Consider the following 13,496-nt stretch of genomic DNA (forward strand, 5'->3'; position numbering starts at 1 on the left):
GGGACAAAAAAAAAAAAAATCCATGGGGGGGTCTATAAGCTCAGAGGGGCTGGTTGGGCGGGACAGGGCAAAAGGAAAAAAGGCAGTGAACCTCCTAGTGAAGAAAAATGTTTGTCTAAAACACAGGCCAGATGATACCAACCCAACAGCGTTTCTTTACACCTACTGTGCATCCAAAATACTGCCCAGCCCACAGGAGACCAATGTGAATCTGACAGCTGCTGTCCCTGAGGCCATCATGGAGTTGCAAGAAAACAGATATGTCCCATTTAATGTAATATGATGGGCAGGTGTTCTTTGGAAGGAATGATGCTAAAGCTGAAACTCCAGTACTTTGGCCACCTCATGCAAAGAGTCGACTCATTGGAAAAGACTCGCATGCTGGGAGGGATTGGGGGCAGGAGGAGAAGGGGACGACAGAGGATGAGATGGCTGGATGGCATCACCGACTCGACAAACATGAGTCTGAGTGAACTCTGGGAGTCGGTGATGGACAGGGAGGCCTGGCGTGCTGCGATTCATGGGGTTGCAAAGAGTCAGACACGACTGAGCGACTAAACTGAACTGACCTGAACCCTCTGCTAGTGATCTGACCTAAATTGTACAGGAACACAGAAAGAAGAGGAATAAATTCTGTAAGGAGAAAGAATCAAGGAATGATAAATGCTAAAATGTTTAAATGTTCAATGGCACACCTTCTAAAATCACCTCAAATGCCACACTTTGGGAAACATTGGTCTAAATGTCCAATTCCTTAACCTACTGTAAGGCTCTGTAAGATGAAGTCCCAATGACTTTTCTAGTCTCATTTCCCCTAGGTACTCAATAAGCCCTAAACTCCATGTGTATCATATTCGTCATTCCCATGGAATCCTGAATGAGATTTCCCTTTTCCAAGTCGTTAATCTCATTGTTGCTTCCCACTAAAGCCTGCTCCCTCATTTCCCCAAACATTCAGACCAATCCTAGCTGCCAGATACACTGACCCAACAAAAATGGAAGATTTTAATTTTGGTTTTAGTCTTATTTTTAGTCACTATTAAGAGAGTCATGATGATAAGGAATTCATTTAATAAGACTTATTTAATCATCTTGGAATTCAGAAATCCCATGCCCAAGTTCCCACTAAATTCATCACACTTTCATCCCAGGCCCTTGCCAGAGGTAAGATCAAGCAAGATCCGGAGTTGGAAAGTTAGCTGCCGATAAATCTGCAATTACTTTTTTCCCTTTTATACTTATATGAAGTCTTTCAGTAAACCTGCAAAGTGATTCTGCCAACAAAATTGGCAATAAGCAAAAGAGCCCAAAAGAGTTTCAAGTCTTATACATGTAAAATTATTTGATCTTTAGACAACAGAATTTAGGAGGTAATACATGATTACAAGTTATGTAATACAATGCATGGTTTAAAATAAACATAATAGGATTAATATCCTTGTTTTACAGTGTACTCAATCCTTATAAGAAAAATTGTTATAGGCATGAAGAAATTCCAAGGAAAAAATATGACTAACCATTTTTTCCACTTCTTAAATCAGTCCACAAGTTTAAAAACATTAATGCTCAGTGTGAACAAATGCAAAGCCATTGACATTTTCCTACAGTCAGTGACACTGTAAACTGTTACCATTGTTTTCAGTGTAGAACATCAAGACTTAAGGTAGCTCACATCCTTTGTGCTTTAGGGGAACCTAGATCAGAGAATGGAGAAGGCAATGGCAACCCACTCCAGTTCTCTTGCCTGGAAAACCCCATGGACTGAGGAGCCTGGTAGGCTGCAATCCATGGAGTCGCTAAGAGTCAGACACAACTGAGCGACTTCACTTTCACTTTCCACTTTCATGCATTGGAGAAGGAAATGGCAACCCATTCCAGTGTTCTTGCCTGGAGAATCCCAGGGACGGGGGAGGCTGGTGGGCTGCTGTCTATGGGGTCGCACAGAGTCAGACACGTCTGAAGTGACTTAGCAGCAGCAGCAGCAGCAGCTCAGATAAACACCACCAAATAACAATAAAGCTACGTAGACAGAAATGTTTACTACAGCTTTATTAATCATGAAAACCTAGAAACACTGCTGTGTTCAGTAACAGGGAGCCAATTACAATAGCCACTCACCTCCTAGATGGACTGAACCATTATGAAAATAATGGTTATGTAGAACATACAACATGGGAAAACACTTCTTAGAAGATTAGGTGAATACCACAATATTATAAAGTAATTAGCCTCCAATTAAAATAAATTAATTAAAAAAAGATTAGGTGAATAAAAAGCAGTGACAGGTCTGCATGACATTTCTGATTATAAATATGTAAAAATCAAAACATGCACATACTACAAAGAAAATATGACCAAGTTCTAACAATGATGTGGTAGAGTAGAGTTACAGGTAACTTTGAAATTTCATTTCTGTTTTCCAAACAGTAGATAATGTGGTTATAAAACACTTCTTCTTTAATGACGGGAAATTGCTTTTTAATCTCATCCCTGGCATTTGATATGTAATTGTGTCATCTTTAGAACTTTAAAGAGCAAATTCTAGCAGACAAGCTTAAAAAAAAAAAAAAAAGCCACCAACAATCTTGTCCACTAGAACATGGCAGCCCCACATGATTTCATCTTTTCTCACAGCCCATAACAAACACCCCAAATATGGAATTACAACATTAATTGCCAGTGATCGCTTTGTTTAATGAAGCCAAACTACTCTCATGCAGTTCCTTATGAGGACAAGGGGGGCAATAAAATGACTAGAACGTTCAGCCAGATTTCCTAAAGAAGCAATTGTACCAAAATATGTTATCTTAAAATAGTCCACAGAGACTGCCAGGTGGGCAACACACACAGCGCCCCGTGGCTCCTCCTCGCTGCCAATTCCCTACTCCTAACTTGAGTCTGTGGCATTCCAGAGCCCTGAGCTCCTCAAACTCTTTATATGTACAACTCTGGGCACACACCATTTCTGAAGCATGCATTGTTAACCGAGACAAGTCTTAAATACAAAAACTGGCCCATTTGTGTTTCCCAAATATGGCTGCGTGCACAGAACCAAAACAAAGCTGTCTCACTTCAGCATCCGGTACATTCGAAGCCTTCCACTTAGGAGATCTAGATAATTGAAACAAGGGCAGATCCCCAAATTCGTTGGATAATAGCAAAATATCTTAGCTCCGCTTAATTGTAAATACATAACCTCAAGCTAATAGAGGCAAGCCTAGGATATAAATGACACCTTTCTTCAGAAGTCGTCACTACACAGTGTCTACCTGTGGAGACGGCACAAATGAAAGCATTTTGAATTCTCAGGAGAGTGAAGGTTGAACCACAGGCTATAGGTAGAAACTAAGAAGTTACTGTGTGTGGCTGAAAAAAATTTTTAAACAGCTGAAAAGGGGTCTTTTAGAGGTTGAGAATGAGAAAGAAGTGTGAGTTTGATATGGCAGGAGAGGTGTCCACTCTTAATCCCTAATTCCCACTCAACTTCTCTTTTAAACCACAAAATTCCTAAGGCTACCTATTTACCACATCATATATCATACAGACATCTGCAGTGCAGGCCCCTACCATGCTCAGGAATGAGGGAACAGAAGTTCCATTCAGTAAAAAGACTCTGGGTCTTTTGCAAATACATAACTTAAATACCTAAATTCATAATACTGGCTTATTCAGAAATTGCTTGTTTTCTTTAGATGTTCTGAAATTTTACTCACAGTATACTAACCTAGCAAAAAGCCAATAGAAACATTGAAAACATCTTTTCTGAGAAAACCTCTCAGCAGCATTTGTCTAATAACTGAGGTGGAACACATATAGTCTGACCAGAATCAATAACCCCTGAACCCAAGCCTTGGAGGCTGAGGACTGCATCAGACCCTTGGTGCCTAACAATAATATATGTGAGATGCTGATTTCCATTCATCATGCGGTGAATTGCAGTACTTTGGCTGCTTTTCTTTTTTAATTGCATCCTGAACTAATTTTAGGCAAATTTTTAGTATATCTGAGGTATAAAAGCTACACCCAAGCATTTGAGAATACAGTGCAAATTTCTGAAATGAGTTCTCCTTCAACTAAGCTAAAATCACTAAAAATATTCAATATAGTGTCAAGGTCATAGCAAACATTCAATAAAAAGTTTTTTTTGTTTTTTTTTTAAACGTATGTTATTTCTCAGACCAGATTACCTGGAAATCAGTTGGTACCTATTATACATTTATATATTAATAAACATTATATGTATGCATATATACACACACATTTATGACTTCAGTTGTTCTATGTGTATCCAACTATATCAATAATCACTTTGAATATTAATGTTCTAAATTCATCAATTAAAAGAGATTTATTGCATGCTTAGTCAATCCAACTCTGCGACCCCAGGCTCCTCTGTCCCATGGATTCGCCAGGCAAGAATACTGGAGTGGGTAGCTGTTCCATTCTGGGGGATCTTTCCAGCCAGGGAGTCCTGCATTGCAGGTGGACTCTTCACCGTTTGAGCCACATGGGAAGCCCAAAAGAGATTACTACTGCTACTGCTACTGCTAAGTCACTTCAGTTGTGTCCGACTCTGTGCGACCCCATAGATGGCAGCCCACCAGGCTCTGGGATTCTCCAGGCAAGAACACTGGAGTGGGTTGCCGTTTCCTTCTCCAGTGCATGAAAGTGAAAAGTAAAAGTGAAGTCACTCAGTCGTGTCTGATTCTGGAGTGGATCAAACAACAAGACGGAACTATGTGCTGTAAGAAACCCACTTGAATTAAAAAACACAGATTAAAAGTAAATAGATGAAGAAAAATATACTGTGTTAACAGTTTCTATATGTATTTAGTGACTATGCAAAACAACCACACACACAGAAAAAAAAAAAGTTACAAGAACTGGATTTAAACCCAAACTCTATCAGCCTCGGTTTATTCACCTACAAAAAGAAATGAACAATACCTAATTCCATAAGGTGTTTCTACATTTTAAAAGCTATATGAAATATTGTCAAGTGCTGTTATAAAAGGAAAAGTATTCTGGTGAAGAGATGCCAATCTAGTCCTGTTATCCATTTATTGCTTTAAGAGATGGATGAATATCTTATCACGAAGTTGATATTACCAATACTTGATCATATAAAGCACCAGGCTCTATATTCTGAAGTAGCATCCAAAAACCAAGAAATTTATCTCTGGTTCTGCCTTCCTATGCAAAGTCAGGCAATGAAGGACACTCTGCATAAAAGCATCGTATTTTAAGACACTTCAGAGTTGCTCTCTAAGGTCAGGTCTCAGGGAGCCACACCATTATTTCAAGACCCATTTTCTGTGCACGCATACCATGCAGGCCCTCTGCACATGCTTCAGAACAAATAGATGAACCATCTCTTCGTTTCCTAAATGCCAACTGTGAGCCAGACCCTTCTGTACATCAGTTCTACTCTTAAGAACCCCTTAAAAGGTTTCCATACCCATTTTGCAAATGAAGAAACTGAGCCTCAACAGACATGAAAAGACTCACTGAAAAATCTTGCAGAAGTAGGAAAGATCCTGGCGCTGGCCCCCAAGCCTGGGTTCTTTCCAACCCATGACCCTCACCCAAAGAGGCACAACACAGTCCCTGCCAAAAGCAAGATGCCCCTATGTGAAGGCTGTTCAGAGATCTGACACACCTTAAAAAGAGATGCATAATCTTTAAGGGGCATTTTTATCCAGCTGTGGTAATCAAAATTTATCAACCAAGATAAGAGATGTGCCTGCCCTCAGAGACCTTACATTCTAGTTGAGAAGGCTAACAGCCTTGAAACCCTGATGAGGCACTAAAGACAGCATGAAAGAGCATTTCTGGACTGCCCTCCACTGTAGGAATACGCCAGCCAAGAGAATGCCAAGCTTCAAGACTCACCTAGGAAAGACCAGGGGACATGCTGATAAATATACCTTCTTCTGACTATTTAAAATATCCTTGTAGTTCTTACAATATTAACTTCTCTGGAGAGGGTTCACTGGGGAGATTAGATCACACACAGTACTTGCTGGCAGCCTTCAGGAAGCAATGGCACTCATCAACACCCCCTTACCCCCACACACCTGTAAAAGACTCAGAGGGACTCTAGAATAAACAACCTGGCTTTCAGCTGCTGCTCTGCCACTTAGCTAGATTTGAGCTGACTTCTGTCAGTTAACCTTGGTAAGACTCAGTCTCCTCATCTATAAAACAGGAATAACAGCCATCAGCTTCAGAGACTCAAAAGTGTTCAACAAATCCGAGCTTCTTTCAGGAGGAGGAGCATCGTCCGTAGTATCTGAGGCTTAAAACCACTTTCTCCTCAGCTGGTTTCTCTGAGCAGCAGCTGATGTTCTCTTTTCAACTGCAGGTAGGCTAGACTCTTCAAGCTAATTTAAATGAAAATCTCACCCAGTTCTCCTTTCAAGACTCGGCTCATTGCATGCTCTTCCTGTCCCTCCTGAAGTTGCCTGGCCTGTCTTTTCCCAACATCACAAATCTCAACACCTCAGCTTCCCATAAGAAGCAAAGTAGTAGCTTATCTTTTCTCCAAATACTAAATTCTCATGGATAGTTATGTTACTGCCTAGATCACTTAATTTAATGATCATCTTCCATGTCTTCTGCTACTCACAAGGCTGTTTTCCTCACGAAGTCCCTAAGGTGGAGTTTCCAAGGTGGGCTGGGTAGCATTTGGTACCCAACACTGAATGTACACAGAAAAGTATATGGAAAGAACCCTGGGTTGGCAGCGTGCCTCAACCACAAAATGGCCTTGAATGCAGGCAATGGCATCTTTGCTGGTCTCTACCAGGACACAGAATGCAACATAAATTCTTTGGAAGTTTCCTAATTCAAGATTAATCTGCCTGGGTGGGAGGGGAGTCTGGGGGAGAATGAATACATATGTATGTCCACCTGAAACTATGACAACATTGTTAATTGGCTATATGCCAATGCAAAATAAAAAATTAAAATAAAAAAAATTTTTTTTAATGATTAACCTGACTGAGGCATGCAGGATGAACCACAGAAGTGGGGGCACTGGAGCAGGGAGAATATGGGAGCTGACTTCTGTGAGCTGAGGTCAAGCCAAAGGAGGGGACAGTGACATCAGTGATTTTTTTTTAAGCCAGCCCCCTCCAAAAAAAATTTCCCTCCACCGTGTACACCCTCTCTACCCAGGAAAGTCACTCCCAGAGAACTTGTTTTGCTCATCTGGCTGGGCAGAAAAGCTCCACAGAGGCTTCAGTCACACCAATCACAGGAAGCAACTTCTACATTCATCTTGTCTTGCTTATCTGCAGCAATAACTGCAGAAATTTTGATTTTCTGAGCTTACTCCTTACATCTCATTCTGCCACATTTGCCCACAGCAAATTTTCTTTTTTCTGCTCAATTGCTTTGGTGGCTGACAACATAGAATTATCAAAAAGTAAAAGATGTCAAAAATCCTTTAGAACTCAGACCAGCTTGCTAACCAAATAGGGACACAACAGCAACCACGAAAATAAAAGATGACTGGGGTGCTTAAGAGTTCATTTTCAAACAAATGTCAAAGAGAACAGTTCTCAACACAAAATGACCTTGCCTTCAAAACTCACATAACGTAATGTATAAATAAGACACGGGAAGAAAAGAACGAGGTATTCAACTACACTCATTGTAGGACTGGGGGTAGGGGAATGAGATGACACTAAGCTCCTAAAGAATATTAAATCCCTCACAGTCAACTATCAGCAAAAAGTCCTAGGTGTTCAGGCAGTGACTTTAACATTATGAACCTCAGCTTCTGCCACATGCAAAACAGGGATTAAAACAGCACTAACTTCCCTCCTCTAAGGATTAATTTCCCTCCTGTGCATTACCCACATAGCACAGTGAGAACTCAATAAATGGTCACACTGACATAATTGGTCTATTTCCCATCTGTCTCACTCTCCCAATATTCGGAGAATTGGAGATGAGTAGAAATATGGTTTAATAAAAGGCTTTAACTAGTCACTATTTTACTGTAACAGTTTGTTTACTGGGATTCTGCTTGAAGTGGGGAGGGCAATGCCAAGAAATGAGGCTTTGTGCCTTGAACAGAAAACATAGAACTTGTGGCAGCCCCACCCCGCACCCCACTTTTTCATAAAACTTTGCAGGTTACAGAACATCAGTGCCAGCGGTGGCCTTGGCCGCCTACCATCTTTAAAAAAGGAGCGGGGTGGGTGGGAATGCAATATGATCTGTCTCTAACAAGGTTTCATGTGGCCGAGGGACTCAGAGCATCACAGAATTTCAGGGCTGGAAAGGACCACAATTTCCAAATGTTATGAGTCTTGAAGTCCAGACCAATCCATCAAGATGAGAGAATACTACAACCAGTCACACACGCTCCCTGAAACAAAGAATTTCCACCCTGCCGAGCCCTTCCCATAGGACAAGGGGGAAAGCCAAGCCAGCCACAGGTGTCACAGCTTCTATGCCCGTGGTCCCACCGTGCTCTCTAGAAGCTAAGCTCCCTGAAGCTAGGCATCTGTTACCACGTGAGTCTGTAAGAGATGAGGATACGACAATATTATTCTAAATCCCTTCTTAAAATTTCACTTTGCTCTTCCCTCTGAAAAAGCAGCAGCACAAAATTAACATCTAAAGTTTCATAACATTTATAGTAAGTCCAATGTCTCAAACTAAAGTAAAAAAATCTTATATACAAGTACCAGGTTGGGAAATGATAGCTTTCTCTTTGCAAAAAAAATAAATCATTAAGGCAAATCTGCCATCAAATGCCCTTTGGTGTTTCTGAACCCATTATTTCATTCAATAAAAGTTCACTAATGCAAGGCACTGAATAGTGTGGTTCTTCTATTTTAAATTTACAGTAAGTCTTACATGTCTGGAAATCAATCCCTCAAAATTCCAAACAGAGGGCATTTTAAGAAGACTGCAGAGATGGGAGAAAGGATAAAGGCCCCATGCAGAAATCACTCCCACCCTTTAAATATGCAACAAAAGTCTTTCATAAATATGTAACTTTAGAATTCTTGGGTTGGTTTCCACAAATACCAAAGCTCCCTTTTAGAGGACTGAGAATATAATACATTGGTGAATATAATTACACTTCTGAAGGGAATCTAGTTTAAGAAGCATATAATTATAGACTCTTCTTATCTAATAATAAAAGTGCAAAGATAAATAAGTTTTCTCTTATGTAAAAATGTAAAGCCAAGATAAATACACTAGATTATAAGGCGGAAAAAAAACCTAAAAGATGAGCTAAAACTCTTGAAACAAAAATGAAAAATACTTGAACTCTCAGCATGGTATGAAGCATTTCTAATTCCCATCTGCTAACATCACAGCTCAAAAAACTAGCCGGCAAATTTAAACGCAGAGAAATCTGGTGTAGTGAGACCTTGGGAAGCACAAAATCCAGGACAACAAAACAAAGTTCTCTGACAAGGCTTTGCTAGATTGTCAAGTCCAAAAAGCTGAACAGGGACAGAAAATCCCAGTTACATATACATGGAATTGAAAATACTCACACTCCTACTTCATTGCCGGGAACACCGAAATTCAAAGAGAAAGGAGGGAGGAGCAGGAGGGCTCAGGAATGTGCCCGAGACGCTGACCAGAGAAGAACTGGCTGGGAAGGTCCTTTCTTGGGAGTCTCCCAGCAATCAGCATTTACTCACTTAACATAGACAAGTAAGTGCCTGAGCCCTTCCAATGAAATGCCAGGCGGGAAACCCTTCTCTGGCCACTCAGCTCAGCTCCCTCATTAAATTCAGAGTGAAACCAGCTGCCGGGAAAGGCAAAGGGTGACCCCGCCAAGGCTCTGGAAATTCCTAGCCAAGAGTAGATTGAGTGCCTGGATCAGTGCTAGAAGGCAGATTTCAGGCCGGCTTACAAAAGATAAGGAAACCATCCTCAGAGTACTTGCTCTACTCCTGGCTGGAAATAAAGTGTGGTTCTCTGTAGAACGTGTTGGGTCCACATGCCAGTCTGCTCGGCCTCCCTGTCATCAGGGAAGAAGAACAGATGGAGGAAGAGGGGCAGGGAGAACCCAAAGATGAATAAATGAGGCAGATGAACAGACCAGCCCAGGCAATATTTCAACAGGGGAAAAAAAGATCAATTCTTTACAAGAATTATTTACATTTTATAGACAGAAATACACACAGAATTCTTCACGAAATAGAAGAGCTTGTTTACTATTTGTTTTTGTGGGTTTTTTGATCCTTGCAGCCCCCCCCCCCCTTTTTTTTGATACTCTAAGATCAGACGTTGGATGTTTAGTCACTGAGTCATGTCCAACTCTTTGCAACCCCATGGACTATAGCCCACCAGGCTCCTTCTCAAGGCAAGAATACCAGAGTGGGTTGCCATTTCCTTCTCGAGGGAGCTTCCCTGACCCAGGGATTGAACCCGAGTCTCCTGCATTGCAGGTAGATTCTTTGCCACTGACTTTTTAAAATTTATTTAACTGGAGGATAATTATTTTACAATATTGTGATGGCCTCTGCCATATATCAACATGAATAGGCCATAGGCATACATGTGTCCCCTCCCTCTTGAACCCGCCACCCCTCCTCGTTTCCCCACCCCATCCCTCCAGGCTGTCACAAAGCACTGGCTTTAGGTTCCCTGCGTCATACATCAAACTCCCACTGGCTATCTGTTTTACATATGATAATACGTATGTTTCAGTGCTGTTCTCTCAAATCATCCCACCCTCTCCTTTTCCCACTGCTTCCAAAAGTCTGACTTTCTTTTTAATTGAAGGATAGTTGATTTACAATATTGTGTTAGTTTCAGGTGAATAGCAAAGTGATTCAGTTATATATATATATATATATATATATTTCAGATTATTTTCAATTATAGGTTATTACAAGATATCTGTCAACAAAGACCCATCTAGTCAAGGCTATGGTTTTTCCAGTAGTCATGTATGAATGTGAGAGTTGGACTACAAAGAAAGCTGAGCGCCGAAGAATTGATGCTTTTGAACTGTGGTGTTGGAGAAGGCTCTTGAGAGTCCCTTGGACTGCAAGGAGATCCAACCAGTCCATCCTAAATGAGCTCAGTCCTGGGTGTTCATTGGAAGGACTGATGCTGAAGCTGAAACTCCAATACTTTGGCCACCTGATGCGAAGAGCTGACTCATTTGAAAAGACCCTGATGCTGGGAGGGATTGGGGGCAAGAGGAGAAGGGGACGACAGAGGATGAGATGGTTGGATGGCATCACCGACTCAACAGACATGAGTCTGAGTGAACTCTGAGAGTTGGTGATGGACAGGGAGGCCTGGCATGCTGTGGTTCGCAAAGAGTCGCAAAGAGTCAGACACGACTGAACGAGAAGACATTGAACATAGTTCCCTGTGCTCTACAGTAAACCCTTGTTGCTTATCTGTTTTATGTATAGTAGTTTGTATCCGTTAATCTCACACTCCTAATTTATCTTCCTCCTCCCTTTCCCCTTTGGTTTCTATAAGTTTATTTTCTATAGAAAATAAAAGTCTTTCGGTCTGTTTCTGTTCTGTAAATAGATCCATTTGTATAATTTTTTTTAGATTCCACATACTAAGTGATATCATATTTGTCTTTCTAAACAGAGGTTAAGTTTTATTTAAATCTTTATTTCATTTGTTTTGCCTTTGAAATCCACACAAATGACAGTAAGAAATTATATTGAAATATAGATATGTGAAATCATTTTGAAGTCAAAGAAACTTTAAGATAATCTAAGTGATAGCTTCTCTTATGTCTTGACCTTTTTTTTTCCTCTTAAAATAAAGATAGATCTGTAACCGAGTATGACAAGACAAAAACTGACATCTTTTGGCTTTCATTTCATTACAATAAAAGCCAAAAATGCTGTTTTGTGTAACTATGTGGTTGGAAGATCCTAACAGAACAATCACTGCCTTTTTTGTGGAGAACTGTCTCTTCTTGTCTATCCCCAAATTAAATAAAATACTGGTTTTAACTTTTGATATGAGGTAGCAATTTCCTCCAAATTGAGTAATTTCCTCCAAAGATACTTTTATAAATTCACAAGTGACTTAATAACTGATGATTTTCTTAAATGTAAGTTTTCTTCTTATGGCTATTGAGAAAGTATTTTAAAGTCCAACTTGCAATGCTATTCCCAGTCAACTCAATGAATTAGAAAATTCAGAAAAAAGCAGTAGGCATTTAAAAATTGTTTCTCATATGTGCCTTTCCACCAAATTTTTAATTTGTATTTTAATTTTCATTATAAATTTGAATTATCTAGATTTAAAACCATTTTCAATTCTGGTAACTAAAATAATCTTTGCAGGTCTCAATACTGCCATAGGTTGATAAACAGGGGAGGTACCTGTTTAAAATGGAGCTGCAGGTTCTATTCTCAGATATGTTGACTGAGAAGTTCCAAGAAGGCCCCAGAATCTGCTTTTCTGACATACAGTTTCAGGCCATCCTTTGAGAAACACTGGTCAGTGTGCCCAGCTGAAGCTCCCAATACTCTGGCCACCTGATGTGAAGCGCTGACCCATTGGAAAAGACCCTGATGCTGGGAAAGATTGAGGGCAGGAGCAGAAGAGGGCAGCAGAGGATGAGATGGTGGGATGGCATCACTGATTCAATGGACATGAGTTTGAGCAAGCTCCGAGAGATGATGAAGGACAGGAAGGCCTGGTGTGCTGCAGTCCATGGGGTCGCAAAGAGTCGGACACGACTGAGCGACTGAACAACTGTATCACCAAGTATGAGATGCCCACAGCTCTCGCACAGAGCTGACCACAAAGCCGAAAACCACCATGAGCGTGTTACATCACTTTAAACATAATTTATAACTTGTACTGATTGTGTCAGAACTTCACTTAAGCAGGGTGACAGTTTTTCCTTTTTTCCCTGCAAAATGTTCACAGTGAATAAAACAATGTGCAAATGTAATTCCACTTGCAGGGCCTGCCAGGCATGACTGCTCCCCATCTGCACACAGTCTGGCATGGGGTTTCCGAATGAGGAAGTAGCTTAGAATACACAAGTCTATTAGCTTAAATATTCCTAAACTGGATGTCTGAGAAAGCAAAGAATTCAACTGTATACAAAAGGTAGGATGATTTCATACCATAACCCATAAAATGGCTCTAACCTAGAAAAAGATGTATTTGGACACATCCAGCAACACATCTAAAGGAGCAAGTGTTTATTTTTTAATTAGACAGGCTTTGATTTCTAATAGTCCATTAATAATTTATTCTATCATGCTATTGTTAGGGGACAGTTCTCCCCTTATATCAGACTCAAACTCCCAACTTCTAACGTGTTCCCACTAAACACAGTCTTATTACTTATACAGCAACAGGAAAGTTTCTTACAGAAAACAATTAAAACCCCCCCAAAAATCAAAAGTGGTTGTTTGAATACTCAGCTTTTTTAAGAAGAATTCCCTTTTCATATCATTTCAAGAGTAATTTTTTTTTTAGATTTATCAAGTTCGTTTTTTAAAACATGAAAA

General features: G+C 40.3%; 1 protein-coding gene across 50 annotated transcripts in view; it reads right to left on the minus strand.

The window, feature by feature from the left end:
• Nucleotides 1-13,496, minus strand: part of SORBS1 (sorbin and SH3 domain containing 1) — a 231,492-nt gene that overhangs the window by 126,841 nt on the left and 91,155 nt on the right. For 2 of the 50 annotated variants that reach the window (XM_044935454.2, XM_044935449.2), the window contains exon 1: nucleotides 9,528-9,767. The exons of the other annotated variants lie outside the window; for them this stretch is intronic. The gene's annotated coding sequence lies outside the window, so the exon portion shown is untranslated. Of the gene's footprint in view, nucleotides 1-9,527; nucleotides 9,768-13,496 lie in introns of those variants that run through there. 50 annotated transcript variants of the gene reach the window in all.

The sequence above is a fragment of the Bubalus bubalis genome, chromosome 23 (genome assembly GCF_019923935.1).
Source record: "Bubalus bubalis isolate 160015118507 breed Murrah chromosome 23, NDDB_SH_1, whole genome shotgun sequence".
Lineage (NCBI taxonomy): Eukaryota > Metazoa > Chordata > Mammalia > Artiodactyla > Bovidae > Bubalus > Bubalus bubalis.